This window comes from Vipera berus (assembly GCF_964194415.1).
Source record: "Vipera berus genome assembly, chromosome: 5".
Classification (NCBI taxonomy): domain Eukaryota; kingdom Metazoa; phylum Chordata; class Lepidosauria; order Squamata; family Viperidae; genus Vipera; species Vipera berus.
In genome coordinates, this window is record NC_138207.1 from 58,722,070 (window position 1) to 58,733,466 (window position 11,397).

Sequence of the window (11,397 nt, forward strand, 5' to 3'; positions counted from 1 at the left end):
ATGGAGGACTTAGAGGCGTCATTTTAACCAATATACGTGTTTTTATTCTCCCACCACCACCCCTCAAAAAAACCCTCCCTTATGTTCAAGAACAGGATCTTGAAGAACTATGACTGACTCAATGTAAAGCAGGAGAGAGCAGTCTTTGGTAGCCAAAGATTAGAATGGACAGTCTTTATACTACATAGGGCCAGTTTAATTTCACAATAACTACCTGAGGATACTTATAGCATGAAAATAGGTTATAAATGTAGGGAGATGAATAAATAACATTGAAAGGACAAAAATTGTTTCAGCCCATTCTGTTAATGAATAATTTATACACATGTGTTTACAAAACACTCATTATTGAGCAATTGAAAGCATAATGAAAGCGAGAGAGTTTCTCCACATGAAAACTCAGAATGATACACTACCATTGGAAAATAAAGGGGGTATTAAATTAGCAGGGCAAGAGAGCTGCTATCAGTGTATCAGCTGACATTCAAGTCCTCGACCACATTCAGAAGTTGTCAAAACAGCAAATCATCTTTCCCCCCCCCCCTTTCTTATGTTATAAATGCAGGCAAGGTCAAGCTCTATAAATGGAGCAGATAATTAGCAGGTAGCAAACTCAAGAAGAAAATATTGTCTAGAACTCAATGGCTCGGGTTTGCTTCTTTCAAGCAGAGCACTGAGTTGGCTAAAATGGGCATTTTAGTCATGCAGAATTTGTGAAGTCTAAGCTGAAGATGAACCAAAAACAAACTGGAGAAGTTTTCACAAGGGATTTTAACCTGTGAAGAGGCCTCTGATGCTTTTTTCTAACTGCTTTTCTCAATGTGACCTGAAGCATTTCCTCCTGAGAGATGGCAAAGCCTTGATGACACACTAGTTTAGATAACTGTATTCAGCTCACATGTTCCACATTAAACACCTTGAGGGAAACTAAACTTCACTTGGAAAATCTCATCCATGTCTAAATCGCTGTATATGTTCACCAACCTAATGTCAAAAAATCCAGCTCAAGAACATCAATGATTATTCATATTCGTATTTCAGCACAAACCTTCAACAGGTGCTTCAAATGAGGCACAACAACTAGCCTTTCATGCAGTCCTCCTGTCCTCAATTTTAGCATTAGGAGATTTCACCTATTCAGATTTATTTTCTGTGGTGTAACTACGCTTTGTTTAGAACAGGGGTGTAAAACTGCCAGCCCCTGGGCTGGTTTCATCATACTGAAACCGCACCCACCCCATTGCCGGCAATGCAAAAAGAGTCACGATATGTCGCGACACATCACGTGATGTGGCGACTTTGATACCCGTGGTTTAGAACTACCATTAAACATGAGATACCTCCTGAGAGAGGTTTCCCTCCTCCTTTCCCTTCTCTCATCCTCACACTGATTGTCAATTATAGTTTTTACCCCTGTGTTTGAATTGGCAGCTCTCCCAAGGATACCAGACTTTGTCTTTCCATCAGCAGGCTAACCTCTCAGAAATAGAGTAGAACAGTGGTTCTCAACCTGTGTTCCACAGAACCCTGGAGATCTACGATGTCATCACAAGGGGTCCACAAAGGCTTGATGCAGTCTAGTGCTTTAAATCATAAGTCTTGGTGGTCCGTGGGCATGGTCTGTGGCCACAAAAGGTATTTAAAGGGAGGTCTGTGATGAAGAAAAGGTTGAGAACCACTGGAGTAGAACATGATCAAGTCTGTTGCAAGGAGAGAAGCCTGCAAAAGGAAGATCAGGTCCACAAATGGTCAGAACTGGCTGGGAGCTGTAGAGAAAAACATACCGGTATTTGAGACTGTCCCCAATTCATCCCTATAAGAATCAGGCGATGGCTTAAAATGTTGCCAAATTCTCCATTCTAACCTCTCTCCTTATAATGAACCATTAAGAGGTGGAAAGGATTCTGGAAGTTGTTCTTTGCATGCTTTCCCTACCTCATTTGGGTCTGTTTCTAGCATGTTTTCCATAAGCAGCAAAATAGCTTTTGCTTCTTTCATAACGAGAAAAGATGAACAGACATTCTTACTATTTTTAGCATTTCTATTAGTAATACACTAAGAACCAAGAAGCCTATAGTAATTGGAATCAGTGAAGTTTGGAGATAAAGACAGCAAGGAATTACACTACGGGCACAAAATAATTGCCACTAATGTAGAGGGCACATCCTACCTTGCTTGCATGGAAATTGATCCACAATATTGACGAACCAAAAGGCAAGAATATTTTAAATGTTATTGGACCTTAGAGGGAATAAATTCCTGTGTCTCTTAACTAAGAACCTTGATGAGGGAACCCAAAGCATTTGGCTGGCATTCAGTGTTCATTATTAACTGGCTTTTACAGAACCATAGAAATAGATAGAGGAGATGTGGATTAATTTCTAAAGATTGAAAACTAAAACATCTCTGACAAACGTTCTCTTGAAATCTGTTACTAAGGTAGAACCCATCATATTTTTAGCTGTGTTTGAGTATACCCAGTAATTATTACATTATTTTTTCAGCTGAGGGGAAACCAAAAGGCATTCTACACCTGTATGCAGGCACTTTACCCAGCATGTCAATAAATTTGACATCAGATGTTGGAAATCTTTTGTCAAGATGCAGCTTGGCAGTTACTTAAGTGTTCTACTACACCACTGTGTATTATCAGAAGCTACAGGATATCACCCTTTTGCACCTGCGTTTGTGTGATGGTGGGATTAAAAAGGAAAAAGCATTAAAGATCATGTGAAGCCACAGCAAGTATGGATGCTCTTGTATAGTCTTCGGGATGAAAGCAAGGAGCCTTACAGAAAGTAAAAATAAAATCCCTTTATTGTGCTATTATGAATGAACATTTTTTTACACTTTTGAAACCTTTAACTGACTTTGAAGAAATTTAAGCAAATATTCTTCAAAGTGATAATAACTGGAACAAAGCCCATTAGCAAAGCTAAATGAATTCTGCTTCAAGGCATTGTGATATATTATCAGTTACTTCCTTTATCCCTGGGGAAATATTTCAGTATAGCTGTCAATCACTTGCTTGAGTGTTTTGACTTGCACCAACTGCATCACTTATATTGATTTTTGACAAATGGCATCTCTCTTTCTGAGCTATTATGGTTTTGTTTTCAAACCACATTTAATTGTTTGAGTATTTTTCTTCTTTAAAAAAAGAAAGGCAAAATGTTGATTCTCTGAAGGCTGTAAACAGAGATCTCAGGTCTAGTTACTATGACAACCCCACAAGATACAACAAGCCTAGATTATCTCTAATGACAGACATGAAGTTTAAATTGCATATTCTGAACAAAAAGTGCACTGTTGACCTTTTATTGAAAAATGGAATACAGTATAATTAGCATAATGTCCGATTAAAAAAAGAAACTCATAAAATGATGTGCTTTAATCATTACCGCTCTCATTAATCTAGCAACCTATTTGCCCAAGCTGAAAATTCTGAATGTATAAAATATTTCAGTGACATTTCTGAATATTGATTGTGATATAATTTGAATTCAAATTTGCCCCACAATCAGGAACCAAAAAAATTAAAAGGTATTGTGAACATGTGTCATATTCAAATAGTGTATCTCCTAGTTGAAGGGTTGTAGGCATATAGAGAAACCCTGACTTGCATAGTATAGTAAGAGCTTGCTTGACAGCATGACTGTCCTTGTAGCGTACTAGTCAAATGTGCCAAAAATGACCAATATTGATCTCTCTGCTGGCAGGTGGCATGTGTACAATAAAGAATGGCAGCCCCTCTAACTACCTGGAAAGCAGGAAGAATGTAGAAAGCATCATTAGGACTTATCAGCTGGCAGAAGGTGGAAACAGAGAGCAGAAGGCCTGGCAGAAAGCATAAAGATGGCATCCTGGGAGAGTCATTGGACTCTCTCTTCAAAAGAATGGGGGCTGGGGGCTGGGGGTTATGGTAGCTGTGAAATGAGAAAAGTTGTATTGTTGAGGACAAGTAAAGATGGGGGCGCCTGAACTTGCATCCTGGGCAACATCCAGGAAGCCCCCTCCCCCTTGAGTGATGGGCTGATGGATAAACTTGGTTATTGTGGTTGGGCATGTATTTGGAGGAATTGGGTTATTGGTGGGAAGGAATGCCTGTGCAGATGGTGAGCCATCTTGGGAGCTTGATTGGATAGCCTATATGGAATTAATGAAAAAGAGGCAAGGAGGTCCAGGTGATGGGCTTCCAATTCAGGTATCATATTGTTACTCTGATAGGTGGAAGAAAGTATGGCAGCACTAAACTAACCACCACATAAGGAAAATGTTTACACTTGTCGTTCAGGAATTCTTTCCCTGGGTTTAGGTCACAGGTCTGCAACCCGCGGCTCCGGAGCCGCATGCGGCTCTTTCAGCCGTCTCCTGCGGCTCCTAGTCCTCTGCCATGTGCAGTCAAAAAAAAAAGTGGGACTAAAAAAGTTTAACCAATCAATTCAAATATGCAGGGTAGGTGCATATCTCGCCTTGGCTCCACTCTTCAGTCAAACCCTGTTCTGCACATTCGCGCATGTACACACATGCGCACACATTTTTTGTGGCTCCCAGTTTTTCCTTTTTTGAGGGAACCGGTTCTGAGTGGCTCTTTCACTGTTTCAGGTTGCTGACCCCTGGTTTAGGTGATAACTTCTGGCTGCTGGTGGTAGATGTCAGATCACTTCATTCAAGTCCTAAAACTGAATGAACATTCAGATGTGCATGTATTAGTGAGATCTAGATCAGATTTGCTACTCTGGAAGTTATTAGTTATGAATGCCTCTTTGAAAACTGGGCTGTAGCTATTGTATAAGCTACTCTTATGCAAAGGCCTTTGTGAGAACTCAGTCCCTATAGCCAAGCTAAGGATGGAATTCCCAAGACTGCTATTGCTAGGAGATTTCAATCGCTATGCTCTGGACTGGGATCCATGGGGCCTCACAAATTCATGGCTTCCACGATTACCTTGATTCTGACCTAGTGATCTCAGATCTCAGTTTACATAAGGGAACAGGAAGATTAGATCAGTAGGCATTCTAATTTAGAGCTAATAGCATTGCCATTAGGCAAGTCTAGCTTCTACAGCAAAATGGCTCAACTTTGATCTAGTTTATGATGACAGACTAAGATAACTAGTAAATGATACAAATGCAATGAGAAGTCTTGAGTATGGGACTACCATTTGCTTGGTAGTGCCAAAAATGAATTGGGGGGGGAACATGGAAAGAAAAGTAAAAGTGTGAATCCAGGATGAAAAACCATAAGACCTGTATGCAAAAGTAATAGAAGCATACAAAAAAGAATAATCATGATACATAAGTGATGATCCACTGGGATACCAAGACCCCCTTCACAGTTACTACTATGGAACCAAGTTATGCCAATTCTATATCTATGCATTTAGTTTTTGCTACCTAAGTGCAGGACCTTGCTTTTCTCTCCACTGAAGTGCATCTTGTTGGATGGGAGCCCAACACTCAAGTCTGTCAAGATTCTTCTGAATCTTGAGTCTACTTCCAAAGTATTGGCAATTCTCCCGTTTGGTGTCATCTGAAAATTTGATGAATTCTCCTTCTATCCCCTCTTCTAGATCAGGGCTTTTCAACCAGTGGTACGGGTACCACCTGTGGTACATTGGCACCTGGCAGGTGGTACGTGACCATCCTAGAAAAGTGGTAGCAGGGGAGGGGAATGAGCTGAATCGGTGGCAGCACCGCACAAGCCTGAGCGAGAGATGGCTGGAGCTGCAGGGCTGTCAGGGCTCAACGGAAGCGCCAGGATCAGTGCCAGGCTCCAGCTGGAGCTCAGTGCTGATCCCAGCACATCTGCTGAGTCCAGAAGAAGCGCTGATCAGCTGCAATGTTGCAGCATCCCCAGGGTCTTGTGATTTCCGTTCAGATGCTTGGCAACTGATTCATATTTATAACAGTCACAGTGTCCCAGGGTCATGTGAAGTGACCAAAACCTGCTGCAACCACCCAGAAGATGGGGGGGGGGAATAAAAACCAAACTCCCCCCACCCCACCCCCATTGCCAATCCTCAACAGAAATGCTCACAACAATGAAAACCTCAGAGGAAGAGTGCCGCCGGGCGGACAGGCAGGTGTCTTGCTCGGCTGTGGCTTGGGGGTCACTTTTTTCAGTACCATTGTAACTTCGAACAGTCACTAAGCAAACTGTTGTAAGTCGAGGACTACCTGTACTTCATCACTTTTTTCCTTTTTTTTTTTGGTCATCAAATTTTTGACACCTTGCTAGGCGACTGGTGGTACTCGGATGTTGCCATATCCTAAAAGTGGTACAATGAGTGAAAAGGTTGAAGAGCCCTGTTCTAGATCATTTATGAAGATGTTGAAGAGCACTGAACCCAAGACAGAACCTTGAGGTATCCAACTACATGCTTTCTTCCATGTAGATGTAATTCTATTAAGGACTACATGCGGAGTGTAGTTGGTCAGCCAACTGCAAATCCAACTGGTGTTGGTTCTGTCTATCCTACATCATTCTATCTTACCAAGAATTAGGCTGCAGTCTGCTTTGTCAAATGCTTTACTGAATCTAAGTTTTTTTCTTTAATTTAGCATATGGCATCACTGATATACAAATTTAGTTTAAATACAGCATCAACACACACTCTCACACATATATGCAATATGATATGTGGACAATACAATATAGGAGATAATATATAAAATTAAGATAAAATCATAATTAAATCATCATAATATGGAGTCATAGAAGTGCAATGGGATGGATGTTATAATTCAATATCTACTGTAAGGTAGCTAACTATCTAAATACTTCTTGGGTGGCTGTGTGAGATCATCCCAAGTGTCTTGAAATTTCCTGAGAGGACATTTTTGAATTCTGTGTGTTACCATTTACTCTGGTGTACCAAAGTCACATTTCTCACTTAAAAATTCAAGCAAATTATATCCACAGCATTTTTCTGATTCACTATTTTAGTCACTTTATGAAAGAAGGTAATAAGGTTTGTATGGCATGATCTGTTTTTAATTAAACCCATGATGGCTTCTAGTGATACAGGTAGTCCTCAACTTACAACAGTTCATTTATTGACCATTCAAAGTTACAAAGGCACTGAAAAAGTGACTTATGACCATTTTTCACACTTACGGCCTTTCAAGCACCCCCATGATCATGTGATCAAAATTCAGATGCTTGGCAACTGGTTCATACTTATGACCATTGCTGTGTCCCAAGGTCACATGATCACCTTTTGCAACCTTTTGACAAGCAAAGTCAATGGGGGAGCCAGATTCACTCAACAATCATGTTACTAACTTATCCATTGCAGTGATTCACTTAACTGTGGCAAGAAAGGTTGTAAACTCACTTACCAAATGTTTCACTTAACAATAGAAATTTTGGGCTCAGTTGTAGTCATACATTGTGGACTATCTTTGTTCATTTCTAGAAGATCACAAATCTGCAGCTTGATTATGTTTTCCAGGATTTTCCCAGGTATTGATGTCAAACTGATTGGTCTGTAGTTTTCTGGATCTATTTTTCCCCCTCTTGAAGATAAGAATCACATCAGTCTTTTCCAGTCCTCTGACAATTCCCCTGTGCTCCATGGCTCTGACAAAATTTTGCTCAGTGGTTCTGAGATCACATCTGCTAGCTCCTTTAGTACCCTGGGATGCAAACCATCTGGTCCTGGCAATTTGAACTCCTTTAATGTGGATAGGTGGGTTTTTTAAAAACTAATTTACCTATTTTGACCTGTGTTCCTGTTCTGTCTCCCACTGTTCTGCTTTGGATAGATTGTGCATTTTTTTTCTTTTTTGTAAAGAACGATGAAAAGAAGGAATTAAGCAGTTCTGCTTTTTTTTCTCTACTGCCCATCAGCTTTTGACATCTTATCCCATTAGTGGACCAATCATTTCCTTAACTTTTTTCTTGTTCCTTACATATTAAAACTTTTTTTATATTATTTTTGGTATTTGTTGCAAGTTTTTCCTGAGCATTAGCCTTCCTGAGTCCATCCCTGCAGATTCAGGCTATTTGCTGGCATTCTTTTTTAGTTGGAGTATGTATTCTTGTTTCCATTTTTATATTTGTCCTTCTTGTCCCTCAGTTTGTCAGAAAGCTTTTTCGGCAACCATGCTGGTCTCATCTGGTACCGTTTGTTTTTCTTTCTCTGTGGTATTGTTTTTGTTTGGGCCTTTAGTATTTCATTCTTCAGAGTTTTCCATGCATCACATCCTGAACTGTTTTTCCTTCTAGGATCTCCATCCATGGAATGCTTCCTAATCTCTTAGTTTGTAGAAGTCAACTCTCTTAATTCTAAAATACTGGTCTGACTTTGTTCAGTCACCCATTTGGCGAATTCTGGTACAACATGGTCACATTCCCCAATGTTCTTAGTACTTCCACTCCTTTAATTATTCCATCCCTATTAATTAGGATCAAGTCCAGTATAGCTGACCCTCTAGTTCCCACCTTCACCTTTTGGATGACAAAGTTGTCAACTAGGCATGTCAGAAAACTGAACTCCCACTCACTGCAGTTTATTTCCCAGTCGATGTTAGGGTAGTTAAAGTCCCCATTATCACAGTAGTGTGTTAAGATATGCAAATGCTGGTAGAAAGGTAGAGGGTGGCATGTGATCTGTTCTAAGAAATTAATGTTTGCCAGAAGCAATAAGGCTACATATGACAGTACTTATACATCCAATCCTAAATTGGCTCAATCTGCAGCAGAAATGGAATGATGCCATCTGCTATGATTTTATGAAACAATCCAATGATTGCAGATGCCCATTTCCATATTTCCCAAATGCTACCATATTTACAAGTATTCATAACTCAATTGTGCTGTAAACTACACCTCACCAAGCCAAGATTCAAATTATATTTATTACTTACCTTTGGTTCATTTAGCTTCCTGATAATGTATATTGTTTCATTTTTCTCCAACTGCTTGAGTGTTTCAGAATATTTTCAGTTTTTTTACTAGATGTGCTACAACTCAGCAAATAGAAGCCCTTGGACCAAATCTAACTTCCAAGTGATACTTACCTCATCCCCAGTGGCCAACTAAGAATCAGGAGGGCGAGGAAGAAAGTAGACATATTGGTGTTTTACATAGAGCATCAGCTAGGCCATGTTAGATCAGAGGAGAGACAAAAACCCATTAATTTTTCCAGTGCTCCATTTTGGAAGGTATTAAAGGGCTTTTTCCCATCATTATCCCAATTGCTCATATTCTGAGTGATGTTCTAATGCTACTAATTCCAACCGAGGACTCTTTATGCATAGTCATAGATGCATAGTTATCCAGATGAGTGCCATTCTGGTGTAGAATTTAAGACACTGGGCTAGAAACTGGGAAACCATGAGTTCTAGTCCTGCCTTAAGCACAAAGTCAATCAGCTGACCTTGGGTCAGTTCTTCTCTTAGCCCTAGGAAGAAAGCAAGGGCAAGCCATTTCTGAAATCTCGCCAAGAAAACTGTTGTTTATTGATTAACTCAATTTGTACAGCTGCCCATCTCAACAAATGGCTTTGGGCAGCAAACAAAATTAAAAACATTTGCAATAATATGACAATTAAGCTGGATAGCACCCAAGAAAATATCATTTCACATACTTAATAACACAGCCAAGAAATTGGTCCTTGCACACACTCAGGGTTCCAATCCTGAGCACAAAACCAGGTCTTTAGAGCCTAAGAAAGCCAGCAGGGTTGGGATCATCCTTTTGTACAAAGGAAGAACATCCTATAGAATGGGTAACACAATAGAAAAGGCAATACCTCCAGAGATCTACTAACTGGCATTCCTTAGGACCTGAAGTATGTCTGCCTGACACAGGATCCAGGTAGGGTTTAAGCAGTTACCAGGAGTCAATGCTGACTTGAAGGCACTCACTCCCTCAATCCATCTTAGGCTTTTGCATTGATAACAGCAAAGAAACTTATTTCCAGAAAAACTTTTGCAGATCACAGTGAACTTTTGTCAGGTGGTATGAGTCACAAAAGCCTGATAATAAATGTGTGAATATTAGATGTTTTAGAAAAAATAGTACACTACAGAACTACTTTGAAGCTACTTGAGTCACAAAGTTCACCAGACTGTAAATTGCTAAGTAACTACATTAGCAGATAATGTAAGCAGTCATGGTAATATCTGCCTTCAAGATTTTATAAAACGTTAATACACCGGAAAGCTATGTGCATGAAGGTTTCAATTACACTGATAAGAATTATATTCTTTAAGGGAGACCAAAAAGCACTTAAATGTTTTCTTTGTTCTTCATTCTGTGGCATATATTTAATTCCAGTTCTTTTGGCATTCATGAAATCACAGTTGGAAATGTTTGTGGCATCCACTGAGATACTATCTGTGTTTTGTTTTCATTTTAATCTCATCAGTATAACTGCTTGGAGACTATATAACTAGAGAATGAATGTTATTTAAATATAGATTTAGGTTGTAAAGAGACTAGCTCAATCATTTAAAACTAACCTTAGGCCTTGGTTCAAACGTAGACTTGACCAGTATAGTGAATAATTGGATAATCACCAGCAAATTTACAAGTTTTTGTCTTGAACTATTATAATGTAAAACTAGGCTACAAATCAGGCACAATAGAGATCTGACTCCAATTTTTTGAAACGATTGCTAAGTAGACGTGAGATTTATTTTCAAACCAAAATACCATGCTATTTAACCTTTTGCCTATTAATAATGCAATAATTAAAAATATGAAGAAATCATTTTGGAAGTGGCATTATATTTCTTATATATTTTTCCATCTCTGTAAAATTGTAAAAATTGTAAAAAAAATAGATCTTATTCAAGGATAGTGACAACTTCTCTATTTCTAATTGTTTTATTATCATGCAAATTCACCTCTGCTGTCTTATCTCCTAATACCAAGCCAATAAAAAAAAATCCAGAAGAATAGAACAAGAAATATAGAAGCTAACTTCTAGAGAAATATAGAAATCCACAAGAAATATAGAAGATAGCTTTTTTTAAGAAAATTAGGTCTTAAAAATGTTGAGAGCTTAGATTAATATCACATACATATACACTTTGATTTATATCTTCATGATAACCTCACACGTGTTCTATTTCTTAGACTTCCTATGGTTTATGGAACAGGGACTGATTGCTTGATCTTGTTAGAATTTGGAAACTAAGCATGGTCAGACCAAATTAGTATTTCAGTGGAAATAACCATGTAGGAAAGAAGGGAAGTTGAAAGTCATCCTCCAAGAAAGCTGTGGCAAACCTCTTCTTTCTTATTGCCAAGAAAGATTGATGAAGTCACTTGGAATCAAGCTTAGCTGAGGAAGACTTTATTTAGGGAACAGGAGCCAAACAAGAAAAGTCAAAGAACTGCAAAAGACATATTAGGATCATTCTACTTTTGAGTTTGCCAGCA